General features: G+C 43.0%; 1 long non-coding RNA gene across 1 annotated transcript in view; it reads left to right on the top strand.

Moving 5' to 3' along the window:
• The window catches only part of LOC149455892 (uncharacterized), a 115,931-nt gene extending 94,288 nt beyond the window's left edge, over positions 1–21,643 (top strand). The window contains exon 3 of the long non-coding RNA XR_016314006.1: positions 21,619–21,643. This is a non-coding gene — a long non-coding RNA (uncharacterized LOC149455892). The remainder of the gene's footprint in view (positions 1–21,618) is intronic.
• The last annotated feature ends 3,864 nt before the right edge of the window (positions 21,644–25,507 follow it).

Raw genomic sequence — 25,507 nt, 5'->3', positions numbered from 1 at the left:
AGCTGTGACTGGAGTTGTACCACATTGAGCCTTCAGCACACGAACCCACTGTGGGTGGATGCTGCATGGGATCATAGCTCTTTCCTTCAATAAACCAAAAAGAAGAAAGTCCAAACACATAAAAGAGCACTGTGGTCCTAAATATTCAGATCCTTTACAACCAAGAACTTAAAGTGGAACTAAACTGTATCAGAGCACCAAAAACTGAAAATACAATTTAATTCATTTTAATATTCAAATCAAACTCACCTATCCATAGCTCCATGTTTTCTTTTGTTGAAAAAGCATTTTGAAAAACATTTCCATAGCATTTCTAGCCACGGCCATCTTGAGTATGGGCAGATGATTCATGTAGCATGTACTTCTTGGAATGCATCTGCCATTAGCTCAGGCAGGCAAGCAGGAGGTATGCTTAGCTGAGAAAGCTCCTCTCCCTCTTTCTCCATATAAAGAAAAAAACTGCTCATGAAGATTCCTGGGATATTTGACATCATTTTGGCCTAGGCCAGAAACCAGGAAGTAACTGAAGAAATAAAAAAAAGTTTGAAACAACAAACTGTAACCACTAGCCGCCATCCCAGCTGTGCTGTGATTAGTGCTGATCGGCAAAGAGGAAGACAGGACAGAGAAATGTGATAGCTCTGTCCTGACAGTGGAGATGAGCCATTTTTTGTTTCTCTGCAAAGCAGGGAATAAAAAACCAGCACATCCCTTAGTAAAAACAGCACACAGTGAATGCACAAAGCACTGTTAGGCACACAGTTAAACCTTTGATTGCCCCAGACAATGCAGACAGTGTCGTTTGTACAGTCAGTGTATATTATTAGCACTGATCACTGTATTAGTGTCATTGGTTCCCACAAAGTGTCAGCTAGTGTCAGATTGCCCACAATACTGTCACAGTCCCACTTATAAGTCATTGACCACTGCCATTACTAGTATGAAAAAAAAAAATTCCGGTATATATACCATAGTTTGTAGATGCTATAACATTCACGCAAACCTATCAATATATACCTTTTGGGATTTTTTTACCAAAAATTTGTAGCAGAATACATTTTGGCCTACATTTATGAAGAACTTTGTTTCTTATTGAATATTTTTTATAGCAGAAAGTAAAAAAATATTGTTTTTTTTCAAAATTTTTGTTTGTATAATAAAAATAAAAAACCCAGTGGTGATCAAATACCACCAAAAGAAAGCTCTATTTCTGTGAAAAAAAAATTATATAAATTTGATTTGCGTACAGTGTTGCATGACCGCAAAATTGTCAAAGTAACGCAATGCCAAATAGCAAAAATGGTCTGGTCATGAAGGGGGTAAAATCTTCTGAAGGGCGAGTGGTTATACAGTACCTTCCTATCTATTTAAGGCTAGCAGCATAAGGATAAAAAATAGTTCATGTTGACTGAGAGAATTTAGTTCCACTTTAATATTAGACCAACACCTTTAGCTGTAGGCTGTTGATGTTTTCAACAAAGTAGATGTACTGTATGTAGGGAAATTGTTTGACCTGTTACCAGATTCCCCAGTCAGACCTGTACACATGCCTCTCAGACTGAACCAGGGTGCACGCTTATTTTGTTCTCTTCTGATATTGCCATTATCTCTAGGGAAAATAGACTATTATGTGAAAAACTAACCTGAACAACAGCTTTTTCAGAGCTCTAATAAGAAGTACTTCCAACACCCTGCACAACACCTAAGCAGTGATCTTAGTGTCTCGCTTTCCATTCCAGAACATTGTGTGAAGTATGCTAATCTGGTTTTGAAAAGCACTCCAATGCACATCTTCAAACATTACAATGCACATGCCTTTTAGCACACCAGAACACACCCCATATGGAAGAAAAATATATTTGAAATATATTTTTAAAATATTCTCCTCAAATATATTGCCATATATTTAAGATGACACAATTTTGGCCATATTCAATATGTTTCAATAAATAAATATATGTTTATACTGCATGTTGAAATGTGTTTTTATTACAAAATATATGAAACATAGTTTATTATGTTGAATGTGTCACATTCACAAGTTAAATGGAATGGACAAATAAGTAATCTTATATAGAAAAAAAAATAGAGACACTGTTCATGTTTGTAAACAGATGATTCCAAATATATTTTCTGTCTTTTGGGATTTTAACCACTTGCCTACAGGGCACTTATACCCCCTTCCTGCCCAGGCCAATTTCCAGCTTTCAGCACTGTCACACTTTGAATGACAATTGCGCGGCCATGCAACACTGTACCCATATGAGATTTTTATCATTATTTTGAGACAGATAGAGCTTTCTTTTGGCGGTATTTAATCACCTCTGGGATTTGTATTTTTTCTTAAACAAACCAAAAACCACTGAAAATTTTGAAAACAAAACATTTTTTCTTAGTTTTTGTTATACAATTTTGTAAATAAGTGATTTTTCTCCTTCACTGATGTGCGCTAATGAGGCTGCAGTGATGGGCACTGATAGGCTGCACTGATGGACACTGATAGGTGGCACTGATGGGTACTGATGAGGAGGCACTGGTAGGTTGCACTGATGCGCATTGACAGGCATCGCTCATGGGCACTGAAAGGCAGCACTGATACATGACACTGATAGGTGGCACTGATAGGCAGCACTGACTGGCACTGATAGGCGGCACTGACTGGCACTGTTAGGCAGCACTGACTGGCACTGTTAGGCGTCACTGACTGGCACTGTTAGGCGGCACTGACTGGCACTGATAGGCAGCACTGACTGGCACTGATAGGCGGCACTGACTGGCAGCACTGATAGGTGGCACTGATTGGCATTGATAGGTGGCACTGACTGGCACTGATGGGTGACATTGAAAGGCAGCTCAGATGGGCACTAATATGTGGCACTGATGTGCACTGGTATGCACTGATATGTGGCACTGATGGGCACTGGCATGTGGCACTGATGGGCACTGGCACTGATGAACACTGACAGGTGGCACTTCTGGGGCCACACTGATCATCAGGGCACACTGATCATCAGTGCCCTGATGATCAGTGTACATGTCCCGTCCGCGGAAAGCCAATTACCGGCTCTCCTCTCGAGCTGTCAGCGTGACAGCTCGAGAGGAGAGAAATGCCGATAACTGGCATTTCCGTGTTTACATGTGATCAGCTGTGATTGGACACCGCTGATCACATGACCGAGCCGACATCTTCGGCTCTTTCCGTGATCGCCACGCTGTGCGCTCCCTGAGCCGCGCATGCGCAGTGAGAATGGTAGGACGTCATATGACATCCTATCAAAACGAGAGAACCACCTTGCGCCCGTCATTGTACTATAGGGCGGGCGGAAGGTGGTTAATGTACTGGGAGTTAAGCCAGTTCTATCACAGCACAACATATATCCAGCACATCGCTAACCCTGTGCAGATTCAAGGAAAATTGAAATTCCCTGCAACACAGTTAAAGAATATGTAAACCCAACATTTCATTATCCTGACATGTGCCTGCTGTACCATGTACTTGCATGAAAATGTAACCTGTTGCTTCATTTTTGTGAAATCTCTGGTGTTCCTGTCAGTCCCTCTGCTTTCCTATTAAAAACTGACCACACTAGGCATGAGAACACACAGTGGTCAGTTCTCTAGCAGTGCAGGGAACTCAGCTTGCTCTCCTCTAATGGGAAGCTCAGTGTGCTGCTGTTTCTCCTCCCCCACCTCTGTGTGCAGCTAAGAATAGAGTATGATCACTTATAAAAGGGGGGGGAGGTATTTACAATGTTTTTTTTAAATCTATACACAAATGTTTTGCCTTTCATTTCTATTTTAAACTGAATGGGTTGGGACACACTAGAACACTGATCGTCGGACAGGATCTCTGTGTGAGGTCCCGATCATGCAGAGTAGTAAGCAAGATGTAATTTGTGACATCATTGCTTACTACGTGTGAAATCTGTGAATGATCACAGAGGTCACATGGTACAAGGCTATTCACAACAGCCTTGTACCATGTGGCAAGCTGTGACCAATCACAGCTCACTCAGTAGTTCTCAATGGCTGCAAGAATGCAGCTAGAGAGAAGGAGGAATGATTGCTTTTACAGCCTTTATGGGTGTAAAAGCAATCAGTGTAAAAAAAAAAAAATCTTCATCACCCCCCACAAGTAGTACAGTGTCACCATGGTGACACTGTACTGCTAGGGTGACAGTATGTAAAAAAACAAAACAAAAAAAAAAACAAATAATAATATAAAAATTTTTTAAAAATGTAAAAAAAAAGTTTAAAAATTATAATTTTGGTTATAAACTAATTTGGGTAATTTTTTTATACTAAAAAGATAACGGAATAAATTTTGGCCAAGATTTATGATGAAATACTATTTATTTGCAAAATTTTATAAGAAAAACCCTTTTTTTCAAATTTTTTGGACTTTTTCATTTACATAGCAAAAAAAAAAAAAAAAATCCCAGTGGTGAATAAATACCACCAAAATAAAGCTTTATCTGTCTCAAAAAATGCTAAAAAATTCATATGGGTACAGTGTTGCATGACCGCGCAATTGTCATTGAAAGTGTGATAGCGCTGATAGCTGAAAATTGGCCTGGGCAGGAAGGGGGTAAAAGTGTCCAGACTGGAAGTGGTTAAAATATACTGTATAACTATGTTATAAATGTCTCTTGTTTGTTGCCATGTAATTTGTAACTGAATTATGAATGACATTAAAAGTAAAAGAAATGTGTTTATGTGTTTGGCATTCATGATGACACAAAGCCATACTAGACTGAAGAAGGCTGGCAAAGTTTGAATTTAGAAGGCCAGGAAGGATCTCTACCAATCCATACTAGGTCACCTGAAGTTCAGCACCAGCAGTTCCTTCACTTAGTCCTCATGCACACTGGACGTTTTTAGGGCTCATGTACACTGCAGCTGATAAACTGACATTCAGGAGCTGTTGAGCGGTTTTTTTTCAGCAGCCCCTGAACGCTCCTTTATGTTTTCCTATGTGTCCATGCACACGTAGTTTACAGGCAGTTGAGTTTACAGTCGTTTTTTTGAACGCACCAAACTTGTGTTCAGGAGTAGATTTTACCGGCGTTTCAAATGCTTGTAAACGTATGTAAACGCTTGTAAACATGGTTAACCGTGGGTTTCTAGAGAAGCTTTTTAGCAGTAAAAACGCCCTAACGCTGAAAAACGCAGTAAAAAGAGACTTTTTTTGAGCAAAACGCTGCTAAACGCAAAAACGGTAAAAAAAAAGCTGAAAAACTCACATTTTAAATGTGACTTTATACAGCTAATGTTGCCGGCGTTATTAACCACTTCTCTTCACGGGAGCAGTGCAGGGGCGGGTGGCCATTTATAAACGTCCCTGCTCCCTGCTTGTGCGCGCTCCCTGGGAGCGCACAGCACTGTGATCCCGTGCCTGCTGTGTCTTCTGGACACAGCGGAATACCGATTGTTGTACGGGACCTCTGTGTGAGGTCCAGATCATGTGATCCCTGATTGGCCAATCAGTGATTACATGAAGAGTAGTAAGCAAGATGTCACTTCTGACATCATTGCTTACTACGTGTGAAATCTGTGAATGATCACAGAGGTCACATGGTACAATGCTATTCACAACAGCCTTGTACCTTGTGACAAGCTGTGACCAATCACAGCTCTCACAGTATTTCTCAATGGCTGCAAGAATGCAGTCAGAGAGAAGGAGAAATGATTGCATTTACAGCCTTTATGGGTGTAAAAGCAATCAGTGTAAACAAGAAAAAAAAAATCTTCATCACCCCCAAGTAGTACAGTGTCACTATGGTGACACTGTACTGCTAGGGTGACAATATGTTAAAAAACATAAATAATAATATAAAAAATGTAAATAAAAATTTAAAAAACATTTTTGAAAATTATAATTTTTGGTTATAAGCTAATTTGGGTTATTTTTTTTTTTACTAAAAAGATGACTGAATACATTTTGGCCAAGATTTATGAAGAAAGATTATTTATTTGCAAAATTTTATAAGAAAAACTCTTTTTTTTTCAAAATGTTTGGAATTTTTTATTTATATAGCAAAAAAATAAAAATCCCAGTGGTGAATAAATATCACCAAAATATCTCAATGTCTCAAAAAAATGCTAAAAATTCATATGGGTACAGTGTTGTATGACCACGTAATTGTCATTCAAAGTGTGATAGCACTGAAAATTGGCCTGGACAGGAAGGGGGTGAAAGTGTCCGGACTGGAAGTGGTTAAAACGCCCCATGTGAATGGAGCCTTATGATGAATAACTAAACAGGATATTAGGTATGTACCGTATTTTTCGCACCATAAGACGCACTTTTTTCCCCCCAAAAAGGGGGGGAAAATGTCAGTGCGTCTTATGGAGCGAATATGGAGCGGCCGGTCCGGTATTTCCACTGCCGCCGTGTCAGAATACCGGGCCGGCCGCTCAGCTCTACAGCGGGACCTTATAGAGATGACTGCTGACCTTTGGGGAGGGGGGGGGAGCGGGTACCTGAATTTGACAGATACCCGATTCCACTTCCGTGGAGTTGTTCTTTCATCTTACCCGTTCCTCTATCCAGCGGCGCGGTCTTCCCGGCTTCTGTAGTGTGGGCATGACAGCCGGGTGCCAAGTGCGCATGCGCAGGAAGCGGTGCTTTTTGTGAATGGTAAGGTGGCACCTGGGACACATGACAGATCCCAGAAGCCGCCGGACCAATCACAAAGCGCAAGTGCTTCTCGCTCATGCGCACTGGGCACCCGGCTGTCATGCCGAGCGCCATTACAGAAGCCGGGAAGACAGCGCGCGGCTGGATAGAGGAACAGGTAAGATGAAAGAACAACTCCGCGGAAGTGGGAGCGGGTATCTGTCAAATTCAGGTACCCGCTCCCCCCCCCTCCCCAAAGGTCAGCAGTCATCCCCTGTACTATCCACAGTCTCTGGTCATCCCTGTGCTGTCCGCAGTCTCTGGTCATCCCTGTGCTGTCCGCAGTCTCTGGTCATCCCTGTGCTGTCCGCAGTCTCTGGTCATCCCTGTGCTGTCTCCGCAGTCTCTGGTCATCCCTGTGCTGTCTCCGCAGTCTCTGGTCATCCCTGTGCTGTCTCCGCAGTCTCTGGTCATCCCTGTGCTGTCTCCGCAGTCTCTGGTCATCCCTGTGCTGTCCGCAGTCTCTGGTCATCCCTGTGCTGTCCGCAGTCTCTGGTCATCCCTGTGCTGTCCCCGCAGTCTCTGGTCATCCCTGTACTGTGTCCGCAGTCTCTGGTCATCCCTGTACTGTGTCCGCAGTCTCTGGTCATCCCTGTACTGTGTCCGCAGTCTCTGGTCATCTCCTGTACTGTGGCCGCAGTCTCTGGTCATCCCCTGAACTGTGTCCGCAGTCTCTGGTCATCCCCTGTACTGTCTGCAGTCTCTGGTCATCTCCTGTACTGTGTCCGCAGTCTCTGGTCATCTCCTGTACTATGTCCGCAGTCTCTGGTCATCTCCTGTACTGTGGCCGCAGTCTCTGGTCATCTCCTGTACTATGTCTGCAGTCCATTAGTTCAGAATTTTTTTTCCTGTTTTCTGCCTCTAAAACCTAGGTGCGTCTTATGGTCATGTGCGTCTTATGGAGCGAAAAATACGGTAATTAGTGTAGAAAATCCCCAAGCTGGTAGGAAAGTCTGTATATTGGGCTGGAGAGGAACTGAACTCTAGAAGCTGTGCCCTCAAAACAGCCAGGCAAAGGACAAAAGACAATTCACCAGCATTGCCTGTGCTCTCCCTGTAGCTGATATTACTCCACTATTGATGTATTGTGTTGTATTACCCCGTCTCTGTTGAGGTGACCATCTTGGGAGAGGCTGGGCTTTTGCTTCTTCATGTCAGAGCCTTCAACAAGGAGAACAGTGAGCAGCACAGTAATTACATTACCAAATTTCAAAGTGACAGTCAGAGGCAGCAGTGCCATAGATAATCTCGCACTGCAGCTATGAGGAGGTATGCACAGGAATTTTTAGGCACCCTCACATACCAGGAATATTTTGAGAGGAGTTCCAGACAAAATGTATAATTTTGTTTGAGTAGTACTTAAGCATTCACTATATCTGGTCTCCCATGGTACACAAAACCTGGAAATGCAATTATTTTAGCAAATATAAACTGCTAAATATCTTTTCTCATCAGCAGTTAGAGCAGTCTTGTGACTTCTATCAGTGTCCAGCCAAGCACTGGTTAAAGCTTGTAGGAGGAGTTTTTATTTTATCTAGGAGGATGCAGAACCCCTGACCTCTGTCTGGACAGTGCTGATTGATCCTGTGCTGATCATATGCACTCTCCCAAGAAAAAAAAACCCTCTCTAGCAATACACACCAAACTGAGCATGTGCACAGTGATTCCACACCGTATGTCTTATCAGGAGATAAGAGGAGGACACTGGAAGAAGGGGAGGATCAGAGAAGTCAGGATCAAACATCCTTTTTACACAATTCAGAGGATTAACCCCTTAGGTTCCACAGTGAGTATAACAAGGATGCTTTATTACATATACAGACTGACTTTACTGTTGTGGGTTTAGTAACAATTTAACATTTCAAAATGCCTCTACGGCTCAATCAGGGAAAGCAAGCTGCATAGCAAAATCTCTGTATTCCACTTAGATTGTAAGCTCCAAGGAGCAGGGCCCTCCTAACCCTCTTGTATTGAACTGTATTGTCTCCCGTTATATTGTAAAGCGCTGAGCAAACTGTTGGCACTATATAAATCCTGTATAATAATAATAATAGGATTCTATAACAACAGGGAACTGAGGACTACTTCAGTAAAACAGTATAGAACACTACTTGTGACTGTCCTCATAAACAGTATCCCTCACAGTGAAGTCCAGGATAGCTTCAGTAACACAGGTAAACGGCTGTAGGGATCCAAGGTCCAAGGACAAAGGGCTACCCCATTGGAACTGGAGTTCTCTGGTAGACATCAGGGAGGGGCTCTACATAGTAGCTGGGTCTTCCAGAGAAGCTGCATACTATTAGGCTGTGACCTGTCTGCACACACAAATGTTCTGACAGTGAAGGGCCTCTTACCTGGCTGCAGATAACTTGCCCACCTACCTCTGCCTCATCAGGTGTGGCCTCTAGAGCTACTAAAGGAGGGGAACAGAGAAACATATATTCCCTGGGTGTGACCACAAACCTAGGGAGTTGTGTGAAAAGGAGTTAAGCTATACAAATGTGGGCTGATTCTTACATGAGTGGCCTTGTTGGCCAACTCCTACCTGACATCCTTCAACTGAAGCTGGGGTGATTCACCCTCTCTACTTGTCCTGGAGGACACCAGGATAAAAGTCTAAAATTTTCCAGCTGTCTCTGGAGCAGGAAGAGTATTTAATAGACAGCAATTTCCCCCTTACGTCTGCATGGATAAGTCTTTGCATGTGGATAATTCAATGTTACCCCATTCCTTGCAAAACTATTGCAGCTCTGCCAGGTTCATGAGTGAAAAGCCTTTTAAGTCCTCATGCACACGGGACATTTTTACAGCTGCTGTTTTTGGCTTTTGCCATTTTTTTCTACAGCAAGTAACCCCCCCCCCCAGCATGTTATCCTATGTGTCCATGCACACATAGACTGGAATCAACGTTCTTTGGCTGGAACGTTTTTTGGCTGGAAAAAACCCGGGACTAGTGGGTTTCTAGAGGTGTTTTTTAGCTGTAAAAACACTCTAGCACTGAAAAACGTGGTAAAACACAGCAAACCAGCATTTTTTGGACTTTTTTTGACCCCCAAAAATTTTTTTGAGAAACAACGAAACGCGGGAAAACGCCACTAAACATGGCAAAAAAAACACTAAACGCTAATGCAAAAACGCTAAAAAAACCTGAAAAACTCACATTTTTAACGTGACTTTACACAGCTAATGTTACCAGTGTTATCAAAACATCCAGTGTGCATGAGGACTTAGGTTCAGCCACAAATTCTATATTGGATTGACACCTGGACTCTGACTTAGCCATTCCAGAACAATGACATTATCTTTAACCCATTGTTGTACAGCTTTGGCTTTATACTTTGGCTCATTTTCTTGTTGGAAGACAAATCTTCCTATGCTAAGGGGACCACATCTTGAAAATGAAATATGGGGGCACTCTACTGACTATGCCCACCTTTAATGGGGTGGGACAGGGGTAGAGTAGGACAGGGCTAATAGTCTAACACTTAGCACACCTCTCCAAATGGTGAGTGTGACCAAATTGTTCTAACAGTGGGAGGGGCTTATAGAGGCATGAATAAAAAAAACCTTGACCCTAGTCTGGGTCAGCAGTGCATAGTGCACAGAGTGCAGGAGTCCGGAGTGAGTAACACACAGAGTGCAGAGGTCATCAGCACATAATGCGCAGGGGGTAGGAGTATACAATGCACACAGTGCAGGGGCCAGTAGTAAGTCACACACAGAAGGGGTCAGGGGTATGCAGTGTACAAAATGTACAGATTACAAGTAAGTGTGCAGCGGGTCAGTACTAAGTAATGGCACGATCAGAGGCCAGTAGGAGTAATGCAGAGTTTTAAAGACTTGAATTTGTCCTGGAATCATAATGTCACTCATAATCACTGTACAGCAGGATTCTGAATGAGAGTGGAAGCGCTTGAAGACCACCAGGTGTACCAAAAACATGCTGACTGGAGGGGAGGTGTGTGATGACATCATCAGATTCCTGCTTTTTTTGTCATTGTTCATTCACAGGCTGGGGGAAAGAGAGATAGCCTAGCTGTATTGCCAAACTGAAGCTAACGAGGCAGGGGCGGACTGACCATTCAGGCACTGCCCAAGGGCCTGGGGTCAGTAGGGGGCCCCACAAGATGCTCTTGATACCTTTCATAGGCTTTTTGGGTGTGGTTTGAGTGTTGGCGAGGACACAGGGGCCCCATGAGTTGTCAGTCTGCCCCTGCAACGAGGTTTACCAAAAACCATGCTGACTGGAGGGGAGGTGTGAGATGACATCAGCAGATTCCTGCTGCTTCATTATTGTTCATTCACAGGCTGGGGGAAGAGAGATGGCCTTTCTGTATTGCCAAACTGCAGCAGAGAAAAATGAGTAGCAAACCTGGGTGTGCTGTCTGGCTTTTCTGTGTAGATCTCAGGGCTGAATAGACAGAAACACAAATCCATGAAATAAGACAGAAACATGAATAAGGCCTCGCGCACATGGGGCGTACTATGGCATATGCTGCATGAGGGCCATGTTTACCTGCACGGGTACACACAGATGTTCCATGCATCCCTGTGCAGGCAGTCCCATTGATGTCAATCGGGATGCAGCAGCTGCACAAACACAGTTGCTGCTCCCAATTTGATATCTATGCAGGTTTAGGTGCAGGTCCCTGAGCACACGTTGTCTGCATTTGGGGCCACACAACTGCAATTGCATTAATATCTAATTGGGAGCAGTGGCTTTGTCCATGCAGCCGCTGCATCCCAATTGACATCAATGGGACTTTCTGCACAGAACACCTGTTCGGGTAAACACAGTCCTCGCACAGGCATACGTTATAGTACACCCCATGTGAATGAGGCCTAACAGCTCCCTTATTGGTATTTCAACTTTGTATTTAGCTGTTTTCCTGAAGTGCAGCTTTAATACGGCTGCACTGAATAATGCCAGTATATGTGCCACTTTTATATTACATCTTAACTTCTTCCTGCTGGCATAACACATATGTGTCTGCTTGGTAGGTGGGCCAACTGTACAAACAAATGCATCAGCCAGCTCCACTGTTCTGTGAGCATGCCCGCTGCTGGCTCTCAGCTCCATTGACCAAGCTTTCACCTACAGCTCCCAGTCACTGTTTACAATCGGGGGCCAGTGGGCAAGTCTCTCAGTCATGTGTGTGCTACAACAGCCTATCAGAGGGCTCAAACCTACCTCTGCTGGTAAGGGGCACCCAGGGACGGACTGACCATTTGGAAACTCGGCACTGCCCAAGGGCCCGGGGTCAGTACGGGGCCCCATGAGGTGCCCCTGGTACCTTTTTCATAGGCTTTTTTGAGTTTGGGCAAGGACACGGGCCCCATGAGACCCTATTGCCTGGGGGCCCCATGAGTTGTCAGTCCGCCCCTGGGGGCACCTGTAGATAAAAACAAAATACTGTAGCTGCTGACCTTTAATATAAGAGCTCATGTACATGGGGCATTTGGAAAACTCTTCTGACTGCTGGAAACTGACTGCTAGAAAACGTAGGTTAAAAAACGGCAGTTTAGCTGCGTTTGCATACCGCGTTTATGCACGTTTGAGTTTAGAAGCATTTTTAAAAGATAACCTCAGGAGACCTTCCCAAATGCCCAGAATGCACTGAAAAATAGTAAAAAATTAACTATTTCAGACATTTTGAGAGAAATAGAGAGAGCAGAAGCAGAGAGAAGTATGTGTTGGGATGACCTGTCTTTTCTGGTTGTATTCATTATGGATCCCATCATGAGCATAATGCAGCACGTTCTACTATTTTTTCCTTCACACGAAACCTGGAACTGACTGCGCTGGTGTACTAGGTCCATTTGAATACATGGAAAACACTTTGCATGCATTTTTGATGAAGAAAAAAGGCTCTAGACAGCATCTGGATATGGACCTCTCAAAAAACGAATCTAAACGCAAATGCTTGTACACGCGGTTAACTGCGTTTACAAGCATTTGACATTTGAAACGCCGGTAAAATCTACTCCTGAACACAATTTTGGTGCATTCAAAAAAACGACTGTAAACTCAACTGCCTGTAAACGACATAGTGCACATAAACACATAGGAAAACATTAGGGAGATTTCAGGGCTGCTGAAAAAAATGCTCAACAGCTCTTGAATGTCAGTTTAGCAGCTGCAGTGTACATGAGCCCTAAGGACAATATCCTGTCGGCTTCGGATCCAGGCACCGGCATCTTAGGTAAGGAAAAAAGACAGTGAAGCCTTCCAGCGAGCTGCGCTGTGCTTTGTAAATGGTCCTGCAGTCTTCTGGGACCTGCGATGTGTCCTAGAAGGGTGCAGGGGGAAGGAGGAGGGGCCGGACCTCAGCGATCTGACCTAGAAGTGAGAGCAGGTAATTATCAAAACCAGGTAACCGCTCCCCCCCAAAAAGTGCCAAATGTGGCAGTTGAGGGTGGAGGATGCAAACAAGTGTAACTTCCCCTCTTGGGTGAAGTTCTGCTTTAAATAATGGCCTTGCTATAGGTGTAGGCCATTTATGTACCTCCCAAAGGTTGGCCAAACAACTCCCAGATATGGCATCATCCTATCCTGCCTTGTTGTTAGGACATTGCTAAGACACTCCCAGCTGATTCAAACTCCCTGGCATGCACTTTCTCTCCCCCGTTGCAGTAGCTCTGAGCTTAGCGATGCAGTGATGGAGGAGACCATGGACCACACATGTGTTTGAGAGCTCACTCCATTGATGGTGGGGTGAACCGTAATGGCTGGGAGTGTCTTAGCGATGCCCAACAAGGAGACAGGACGAGGGATATCACCTCTGGGAGCTTTTGAGTCAGGCTTTGGGAAATATATAAGTGAAATAAAAACACAGATGGGATCCCCTGCAGATTAAATTAGTATATAAGTAATGTGCCGACTCACCCAACTTGTGGGGGGGGGGGGTGTCCTCAGGGCCACAACATGCAGTAACAATAGAAACCCATGAGTAGAGAACTCACTGGAAAAGAAGTCCTCAAGAGTTCTCTTGAGGACTTCTTTTCCAGTGAGTTCTCTACTCATGGGTTTCTATTGTTATGAGATATATAAGTGGCCAGCACCTACAACAAGAGGATTATCCAACATTAGTCAAATCTGCAGTTTATTTTTATCTTCAGGTGCCCCTTAAATGTGAACTAATCCTTTAAGAACAACAAACCAGTATTCATTATTCATTAAGTCAGGCAAGATGCAAGGACAAGTACAAGATGAATTGTGATTAGCAGATATGGGTTGCTGTACCTAAGAATAATGAGTATTTCTCCTTTCTCCTTGTTTTTTTCTGCTACCAAGCTTCCACTGTTCTCTATATCACATAAGAAAAAAAAAGTATATTCATTTAATTTGTTCATGTTTTGAATTGGGTTTTCCAAATAAAACATTCCTTCCAGTGTTCTGCAGATGCAGTAATCTGTTGGGTTTATCTGGGGTGAATAAGAATCGCTCCCTCTTTCATTCATGCGGTACAGTGATAGTATTAATCAGAGGATGTTGCCTTGAGCAGACTTGGCTGAAACCTCCCACATTAGGAAGCGTTCACTGACTCAATACTGGTCTCACAACTCGGAGTCAGGAAGGTCAGGATCGCCAATCAGGAAGCGGATTTCCTGCATCCGAAACAAGTGCTCAAAGATATTTCCAGAAAAACATTGCACTAGAAAATGATTACCATGTCTAATATGTGGCCCTTTGTGGTATTTACAACATTTTAACTTAGCAAGAGTGTGAAAAACCCACTGAGCATTGTACCCTGAGTTTGTATTGAAACAAATGTAATTAATACAGTATATATACTATGTTGCCTAAAGAACTGGGACAGCCCCCCCAATTCATGTGATTCAGGTGTTCCAATCACCTCCATGGCCACAGGTGTATAAAATCAAGCCCCTAGGCATACAGACTGCTTCTACAAACATTTGTGAAAGAATGGGTCACTCTCAGGAGCTCAGTGAAGTCAAGCGTGGTGCAGAGATAGGTTGCCACCTGTGCAATAAGTCCATCCGTGAAATTTCCTTGCTGCTAAATATTCCACAGTCAACTGTTAGTGGTACTATAACAAAGTGGAAGCAACTGGGAGCAACAGCAACTCAGCCACAGATCGGGGTCAGTGCATGCTGAAGCGCACAGTGCGCAGAAGTCGCCAATTGTCTGCAGCGTCAATAGCTACAGACCTCCAAACTTCATGCAGCCTTCAGATTATCACAACAACAGTACATAGAGAGCTTCATGGAATGGGACTTATTGCACAGGTGGCAACCTATCACAGTAGCACTCTCAAATTTGCGGAGCTCCTGAGAGCGACCCATTATTTCACAAATGTTTGTAGAAGCAGTCTGCATGCCTAGGTGCTTGATTTTATACACCTGTGTCCATGGAGGTGATTGGAACACCTGAATCCAATGATTTGGAGGAATGTCCCAATACGTTTTGCAATATAGTGTGTATGTGTATATATATATATATATTTACACACACACACATCTGTTGTTCTAAGTCTCTTGTCTTTCCTCTTCCTGTTCATGGAAGCTTATGCAGGCCATACATGGGTCGAATTCCAAACGATTTTTCGATCAAAAATCAAAAACATAGTTTATTCTGTAATCTGATGGTGCCACCAATGATTTAGAAAATCGGTTGTATTTCACTCATTTTCCAGCATGCCCGATAAACAAAATGGGAACCATGAAAATCGGCCGATGCCATTGCCCCACTAACAGAACGAAAATTGGCCCATTATTCTTAGGTCCAATTTTCAAACAAAAAATCGTTCGAAAATTGATCAATGTATGGCTGGCCTTAGTATACATTCACACTTGCATCCTGAGTTTGGTTTAATTAAACACAGTAGACACTATCTGGGAAGTATAAACGAACTTTATGCTTTCCAGATAAAGCTCTCCAATGGTTTGGTCCTGTGCACATGGGCCATCTAGGTGTGGCGCATCCCTCCTGGTGTTGTTGTCCATGAGGGACAGGTGCAGCATCCAGCCCTGCTACAGGAAACCTGTCAAATTCTATGGCGGGCTGCTCTTTGATGGTGCTGAACACTGTACTGAGTGGTATTGTGAATTCAAGAAGGTACTGTGTACTGAACCTTCATTCCTGAACATACAGGGCCCTAAATGCTGGTACCACTTGGAACAGTGTTCAGCCTTGTCTGACAATTTTTTAGACTTTGACAGGCTACAGACAGCAGGGCTGGACTACAACACCATGAGGGACATACGACACGTACACAGCCCCATGCGCAAGAGACCTTAAATGTACTTGTGTTTACATGCATTTGCTGCATTCAAGGAGTCCAATCTTCCCCTGGATGCACAGAATTCTGTTTTCTCAAAACACAATGTACTCAAATCCAGGTAAAAGCACAGTGTGAATTATACAATTTAAAATCACTACATGCATTGACAAGCATTTATAAATGTTCTATAAATGCTGTATGAGATTGCCGATGTGAATGGTCTTAGACTGATGTTACATGAGCAAACCTGGCATTACCGATAGCATGCCAGCAACAGGATCACTAGCAATAGCAACAATGGAAGCTGCCCAGATGAAATTAAAAGTAGCAAAAGTACACGGAGGCAAGGCAATAGAAACATTCCCTTGGACATTCTCCAGCTAGTCCGCACAAAAAAGCTTAAGGGTCCTTTCACACGGGCGTTCTGTTTTTTCCATCAGTTCAGTCACGTTTAAAAAAAAAAAAACGGATCAGTTTCCAGTCATTTTTCATCCATTTATATCCGTATTTCATCTGTTTTTGTCCTCTCTCATCCATTACATCCATTTAGATCTGTTTTTTGTCTGTTCTGGGTTTTTTTACGGAAGAAAAATAGGGGTTTCTTCCGTTCCAAAAAGCGGTTGTTAACGGATACAGACATTAATGGATGTAAACAGATGATCATCCGTTTACATCTGCTAGTCCATAGAAATACATGGGTGTCTGTTTTTCATCCATAAATGGACAGATGAAAAACAGAGATACGGAACGCCCGTGTGAAAGAGGCCTAAAGCTTAAGCACCACAGCACCCCATCCTTCTTCTTTTGTCCAAAACATAGCTGGGGGAGGTTCCATAGTCTTCAGCACTAACTAAAGCCAGCCATAGACGGATCCAAATTAGGCTGGTTCAGCAGGAACCAGACAAATGTCTCTTCATCTGTGGGAAGGCTGGTTGTACTAAAGTTGACTGTTGATCAATATAAAGCTATCTGTCTAAAAAGAATTATATAGAATTCTTTTTTGTCTAGTGTTCTATGACTGAGTGAACTTATCCTTTAAAGTGTTACTAAACCCACAACAGTAAAATCAGTCTGTATATATAATAAACCATGCTTGTTATACTCACTGTGGAACCTAAGGGGTTAATCCTCTGCATTGTGTAAAAAGGCTGTTTGATCCTTACTTCTCTGATCCTCCCCTTCTTCCAGTGTCGTCCTCTTATCTCCTGATAAGACATATGGTGTGGAATCACTCTGCACATGCTCAGTTTGGTGTTTATTGCTAGAGAGGTTTTTTTTTTCTTGGGAGACTGCATATGATCAGCACAGGGCCAGTCAGCACTGTTCAGACCAAGGTCAGGGGTTCTGCATCCTTCTAGAGCAGAATGAAAACTCCTCCTACAAACTTTAACTTGCTCTGTTGCACACTGATAGAAGTCACAAGACTGCTATAACTGCTGATAAGAAAAGGTATTTATCAGTTTATAATTACTAAACTAATTGCACTTCCATGTCTTATGTACTGTGGGAGACCAGATATAGTGAATGCAGGGTCCTGGGTTTAGTAACACTTTAACCTGAAAATGGCCTGGTAATGAAGGGGTATATGCAAGTGTAATGACCCTGCACTAAGTAGCTGTGTCTCAATCTAAACTTAGTGCTGTAACCAGCCTGAGCTGCAATGCACCTTTTCTGGCTTCTGTAGGTTTTCCCAAAGGCTGGTGGGTTGAATGATTCAATCTGTTGCTGAAAGAAGGTTTCAGTAATCAGTGTAGGAAGGATTATCACTTGTTCATGCATATGTATCTGACTCAGCCAATTCCAAATGGTGTTGTATGGTATGGTCTGGGAAGATGATAAATGTTTGGAATCACCTCTCTCTTCTCTGGGGCTTCTGCCTGTGAAGAATTGCTTTCAGGGCCAGGCTTTAGCATAAACATATGCAGAGGGCCCTGGATACCAAGAAACTTGTATGTAGGGGGGTACCCAACTTCTTTTCATGTGGCTGACACACTTGGGCCTCACCTATATACAGGGTCTTCAGGGCATCAAGTGTACTCCACAAACACCTACTCAGTGCACAGTAGGGTTGCCCCCTCATCCCATATTAGTTACACAGGTTCTGCGGCTGATTAAGGTGGTAATCAAACTCATTTAATGCCTTATCTGCATTAAATTAGCCTCAGAAACTGTGTAATTAATATGTGTTCAGTTTTAAAGGGATGAGGTGGCAACCCTAGTGCACGGATGCAGGTCCTAGACCTCCTAGTCAAACCCAGCTAGTCATGCACATTAACCCTTCTTATAAAGGCCTACTTTTCCGTGGTCCAGGTAGAAGCTCCAGAAATCCAACCAACCAACCACCTATGGCCTATGAGACACGGTGGTCTAAGCCACTTGATGCATGATACGTGAAGGGGTTTTCCCTTTCCCCCATTCAGGGGACTACCTTTTTCTCCATCACCAATAACCTCAGAGCCAACCCAGTTTGCACCAGTAAATAACACAACTCTTCCCAGGCATTGGCTGTACTAACTTTTAATGGTGTTAAACTTGTCCATATAATAGCAATAAAGATAGTTCAAACAGTTACATTACTGACTTTGCTGAAAAGAAGGAGGGCATTGTGGTACTCACTGACATACTAGACATCCTTTTTCTTAGATTTCTTATTGAGGCCAAAGTGTTGCAATCCTTCCCAGCCCCTCCCTCAAAGTGAAGAGCACTGTCTTGCTTACTCCTAATGCAGGTGGTCAGGCAGATGGCTTCTGTGTTCTTCACCTATTGTGGCCTCCCTTCCCATAAGGCAAGCAGGCCTGCCAGGTACTCAGTTGCCCCAGGACTTATACACATGGCTATAATCCCTGGCTGCCATGCCGGGGCAGGCACGAACTGAGCACAGTTAACATGTACTTGCGGTTGGCAGACTGACAGAGTGGTTCAATGATAGTCCAGGTACAAGGCAGGCAAGGTTCAGAATAGTCAGGGTCAAATCCATAGTCAAAAGGCAGGCAGAGTTTGGAAAATAGTCAATATCTGATCCGAGGTCATCAACAAGAGAATCCAGCTAGCACAGGAACAGGGCAGACAAGCAGGAAGATTGGAGCATGTGGTACAAACACAATATCATAAGCATGAGACTGCAGACTTGGCTGGCTTAAAACAAGTTTGGTCTCCACCCAGACACTGGCCACACCAATCACTTTGTAGGTGGACAGCCAGACAGGGAGAATGTATCACAACCAAAGCCAGAATGCTGGAATGAGACCAGCAGCTGTGATGGAGCAGGAGCGCTACACACTCCTGACAAGCACATGAAACTCTCTCTATTGTCCTTTTTACTCTGTTGCTCTAGGCGGACTCACCTATCCATGCTCCTCTCACATATTTAAAGGCAGGTGTGACATAACAACCCCACCTATAAGGAGGTAACACCTCTCTACTGCCTACAGACTTACTGGGGTGCATGCCAGAAGGGAGTTGGGCTGAACAGAAATACTCTTGCTTGGAGAGGGTTACAGAGAGATCTTTGCCCGGGGTACTTTTGGGCTACTTACAGAAGAACATATGTCAGATTCAGGAGCAAGGAAACACCATGACTGCTTTCAAGGGGACATGGATTTATCTGGTTGTCCTGTGATCATTAGCTTCTATTTCTGGAGGTCACTTTCATAGGTCCTATTGCTGATACAGTTATTTGTACTTATAAGTACCTAAGTTAAAAGTCCTGCAACAGTACAGAGACCCTATAGACTGGAGCATCATTATTGTCAGAAATACAGTATAATTTCTAGAAATGTTGGCATTTTACTTCTGTCCTTGTCAGAGACGTTCCCCCTTAGCTCCTGCCCAAGTGATGGATGTCAGACAGAACAAAAGAAGAAAAATTTCCTCTATATGGATACAGATGGTGTATAAATACTACTGAAAAATTGCATCAAGGACATGGGTGTTTTTTAAAACCTAACAGTCTATGACTATGCATTATTTGAGCACTCATAAGTTGTTATTATCATACATTGTCATATCCTTTGTTACTTTGTATTAAAAATAAACACATCCCTCAATTATATTATTAAAACTGAACATACTGTATATATACAGCATGTACACATATACTATGTCTATAACAATGCCAGGAATGTTGGTTGTAATATACAATTTATTTATATAGGTTAAACCTTTTTCCAAAAAGGTTTTAAAAAAAACTTACTGTAACTGCTTAAAGCGGAGTTCCACTCACTCTGTAAAAAAATAAAAGTCAGCAGCTACAAAAACTATATAACTGGATAAGTGGAAGCAACTGGGAACAACAGCAAGTCAGCCATGAAGTGGTAGGCCACATATAATGACAAAGCGGGGTCAGCACATGCTGAAGCGCACAGTGCGCAGAAGTCGCCAACTGTCTGCAGAGTCAATAGCTAAAGACCTCCAAGCTTCATGTGGCCTTCAGATTAGCACAACAACAGTGCGTAGAGAGCTTCATGGAATGGGTTTCTATGGCCGAGCAGCTGCATCCAAGCCTTACATCACCAAGTGCAATGCAAAGCGTCGGATGGCGTGGTGTAAAGCACGCTGCTACTGGATTCTAGATCAGTGGAGACGTGTTCTCTGGAGTGATGAATCATGCTTCTCTGTCTGGCAATACGATGGACATGTCTGGATTTGGTAGTTGCCAGGAGAACGGTAGTTGCCTGACTGCATTGTGCCAAGTGTAAAGCTTGGAGGAGGGGGGATTATGGTGTGGAGTTGTTTTTCAGGGGTTGGACTTGGCCCCTTAGTTCCAGTGAAGGGAACTCTTAAGGCGTCAGCATACCAAGACATTTTGGACAATTTTGTAGGAACAGTTTAGGAATGGCTCCTTCTTGTTCCAATATGACTGAGCACCAGTGCACGAAGCAAGGTCCATAAAGACATGGATGAGTGAGTTTGGGGTGGAGGAACTTGACTGGCCTGCAGAGTCCTGACCTCAACCCGATAGAACACCTATCGGATGATACTGCGAGCCAGGCCTTCTCGTCCGACATCAGTGCCTGACCTCACAAATGCGCTTCTGGAAGAATGGTCAAACATTCCCATAGACACACTCCTAAACCTTGTGGACAGCCTTCCCAGAAGAGTTGAAGCTGTTATAGCTGCAAAGGGTGGGCCAACTCAATATTGAACCCTATGGACTAAGACTGGGATGCCATTAAAGTTCATGTGCGTGGAAAGGCAGGCGTCCCAATACTTTTGGCAATATACTGTATATACTAGCAGGACCAGTAGGTAAAAAATATGTTACAAAGAAACAAAGGGACAAAGGAAAAAAAAATGCTGTGCTAGTACTAGTGACAGATTGCATCAGATATACAGTATAATTGTTGCTTTTGCCTACAGTTGCCCTTTAATTGTATTAGAGAAAGTGTTGTTATCCTCCTGGGCTCTGCAATGTGATGAGGCTGCATAAATCTCAGGACTAAATGGATAAAAATACAAATCCTTTGGTAGATAAACAGCCATAATTTATGTTTCTCATCTATGTATTTAGCTATTGGCCTGGAGTTTAGCATTAAACATAAAAGGTATTTTCACACAGCAAAACTAATTGCACATTTCAAAAAATTGAAAAACACAATTCTAATTCTTGATCTCGCAACTCTGATGAATACTAAAGAAAAACAAGAATGATTAGTCTCTTGGATGATTTGAAATGTCTATAATTCTGTTTTACAGGTTTACATTCAGGGGACCTGCTAGAACATAGCAATGCTTTCTTCAGACATAAACTTCAAGATTGCTATTACCAATTATAAACAAAGTTCTACAATACTCACCACAATAGGTAAAATAATTCTATATCTTCTTTATTTTTGTGCAAACAATAGATGGGGCTACCTTTGCCACTATTAGGCTGCATTTGACCCTTATTTCCAGTTGATGCTACCATGGACCTTATAAATAAATATGACCTAAAATACAGAAAGGTGCAGGACCTGTGAGATTACCTAAAGATGAACCCTGGGGAAAGTGAAACTCCTTCCTTGAATTAGGGCTGTCCCTGTACTGCAAGGGTTAAATGCTTGTTTACATCCAGGGGATGAGAAAAGCAAGTTTAATCACCTGATCCTCTAATCCTGCAGGCTCCTCCATGCTGTAAGACCAGTCCCTGCAGCCTCTTCTCCACTATACACTGGTGACTGGATGCCCGTGATGTCATCATGACTGATGCAGGATCCATAGCACTGCAGTAGACATGGGAACAGGCCATTGCCAGAACATAGGGAAGTGGTGTCTGCTCTTCTCATCCTCTAGACTGAAACGAGCACTTAAAGCGGAGCTCCACCTAAAAGGGGAAGTTCAGCTTTAAGGATTGGCACCTTTGGGGGGTGGGGGGGGGTAGTGGGTACCTGAATTTGACAGGTACCCACTCCCACTTCCAGTCCGATTGCCTAGGAGACCGGAAGCGGAAGGTGTCCTCCCTCCCTGTAGTCTTTTGGGACACGTGATAGGTCCCAGAAGACTACAGGGCCATTCATGAAGCGCAGCGCTACTCGCGCATGCGCAGTGGGTGCCCGGCTGTGAAGCCGCAAGCTGTCACAGCCGGGTGCACACACTGAAGATGCCGGCCTGCTGGAATACAGGATGGCCAGGGAAACGGGCTGCGGGGGACACATCGCAGGATCGTGGGACAGGTAAGTGGCTGTTTTTTAAAAGTCAGCAGCTACAGTTTTTGTAGCTGCTCACTTTTATTTTTTGACAGGGTGAGTGGAACTCCACTTTAACCCTTGTAGTGTGGTGGGGGTAGCCCAACTGCAAAAAAGGATTTTTACTTTTCCTGAAGCTGAGTTTTAAAATTTAATGAGAACAGAAAAATATAAAATGAAAATATAGGTCAACAAGGTATTTACATATATTTGCAAGGAAAACAGCAACAAATAATTATATTGTACCTAGAATAAATGACTACACTTTGTTTGACATTATATTTTATGAAAATAAATAAGAGGTACAGCATGCATTTGCAATGATGTATACATTTATATAGCTCAGCTATGAGGAAAGATTAGAGGAACTGAATTTATTCTCTCTTGAGAAGAGGAGATTAAGGGGGGATATGATCAACATGTATAAATACATCAGTGGTTCATATAGTGAACTCGGTGTAGAGTTATTCACCCTGAGGTCATCACAGAGGACAAGGGGGCACGCTTTACGCCTGGAGGAAAAGAAATTTAATCTCCAAAAAAAGGAAAGGTTTCTTCACAGTGAGAGCTGTGAAAATGTGCAATAGACTCCCTCAAGAGTTGGTTCTGGCCAGCTCAGTGGATTGCTTTAAAAAAGGCCTGGATTCTTTCTTGGATACACAGAATATAACTGGATACTAACATTTATAGGAAAAGTTGATCCAGGGAATATCCAATTGCCTCTCGGGGTATCAGGAAGGAATTGTTTTCCCTGCAGGAGCAAATTGGATCGTGCTTTACTGGTTTTCTTTGCCTTCCTCTGGTACAACTGTGAGTATAGGATTATAACTTTTTTTTTTTTAATGGTTGAACTGGATGGACTTTTGTAGTTTTTCAGCCAGACTAACTATGTAATTTATGATGTTAGTTATAAAAGGAGAATGTTATTCCAGGCTTGTATCACCGATTTAGGTAATTCTTTAAAGAAGACTTCCAGGTTTGGATACTTTTACATAGTTACATTGCTCCAACTTGGACCAATATAACTATGTATATACCATACCTATGGAATTCCTTTAGAAACTGGAAATCACTGTAGTAGATACCCCTAATACAGTCATCTCCACTTCCAGGTCCCATGCTGAGCAGCTGCCCTTCTGCCTTGTAAACACAGGAGGTCGGCTGGTGGTCACAGGCACCATTCAGTGAAAGCTTTGCATTTTCTCAATGAATGCAAAGCATTCTCTGATTGGATGAAATTGAGAGAGTGTAACATCACCTCCCCGCCTCTCCACCGCATTTAATCAGAAAATGATTTGCATTTGCATGCCCACTGGCTGACCTCCAGTGTTCAGAATGCAGCAGGGAAACCACTCAGCATGGGACCCATAAGCTATTGGACATCAATATAGTAGGGTGTCTATTACAGTGATTTCCAGCTTCTAGGGGGATCCCACAGGTATGCCATATGCAAAGTTACATTGGTCCAAGCTTATAAAAATATCCATGCCTAGAATTCATCTTAAGGCCCCTTTCAAAAGATTGGTCCAATTGTAGAATCTGATTGGACCCTCCATTCACCTCAATAGAGAAGTGGTGTAAACGGACTTGTGTCCGTTCACACCCATCTACCTCCAATCCAATATGCTACAAAAAAGGGAAGGGGAACCATTCCCCTCCAACCAGGTGGATCAAGTTGGGTGTAAACGGCCAGCTGGAAGAAGGGGGGAGGTCCCTGTTGGACCATCTCTACTGCTGTTCTGCCTGAAGACCCAAAGCTGTTAACCATTGCAACTTTAGAAGTTCAGAGACAGGAAGAGGACTGGCATTCCTCAGTAAACATTTCCTCAGGATTCAGCTGTCTGCACAATGTGAGACAGGTAGGTTAGCAGACTAAAGTTTTGGTTTTTTTTTAAACTAAACTTTTAACTACACAATGGAACACACCTTCAACTCCAACAGGTTGCATTGCTAAAGAAAAGTCATACAGCTTGTGGCCAGCCAATCAGATGAAAAGGCAACAGCATACATTTTCATAACAAGGCAAGGAACAAATATATATTAAACACGATATAACATTTTAACCTCTGAATTTATTTATTAAATACTTAGCCATGCCAGGATATTGTATCATTTTTTTTTGCAACATCAACAGTGACTGGAATGCCTGAGTACAAAGAAAAATACTGGTATTAGCCAAGGGTGCAACGTAGTGCCAGTATAAGATGGGAATTGCAAACTCTTAAGTCAAATATAACAAGAGTTAAAAAAAATATAGATTCAAAACTGGCCAAATAAAAAAAAAACAATGTTTAACAGGGGCAAGACAGATTAAAAATGTTACAAATTTTGGGACATCCTAAGAAATGTAAGAAAAGCCAAATATGCCAGTATCCTTCTAATCATACATGGGGGAAACGTGAAGTGAGCAAGTGTGTAATTTGTCACACTTGCCATCCTGTCTGAGACCAGAGTTATCTCATATTCTTCAACCCACACTGGTATGCCCACTAGACCAGGGGTGAGTCTCAACCCTACCTTGCAGCATTGGCATTATCTCCTACTAATTTTTTTACACCCCATGTTCACATTCTCCTGTACAGTGCCCCAGGTAGCCAGGTGCTTGTCTAAGAATGAGAGTGAGAGAAACACTGGCTGCTGCTGCCCTACGGTGCTGAAATGGTTAACAGGTATTTCAGCAGAAGGTGATAGCTGCTGAGCAGGAAGAGGTTAATTGAATGGGTCAGGCTGCATTGCACTGTGGTTACTGTAGTCCTGAGGAGAGACTCTGTGTAATAAAGAGCTTTTGAACTATATTGCCCAGAGAGGAGATTGGAGTTTCCTTGGATGTAAATGAAACAGCTTCCTTAGGGAGACCGGAAAGTTCATATTGCTGTCCAGTGTGCAGCTGGATTATTCTCATGTGCACCAACGGAACA

Source organism: Staurois parvus, unplaced genomic scaffold (genome assembly GCF_062004578.1).
Source record: "Staurois parvus isolate SC_StPar_1 unplaced genomic scaffold, SC_StPar_1.0 ptg000385l, whole genome shotgun sequence".
Taxonomy (NCBI): Eukaryota; Metazoa; Chordata; class Amphibia; order Anura; family Ranidae; genus Staurois; species Staurois parvus.
This window is presented reverse-complemented; position numbering and strand designations above follow the sequence as displayed.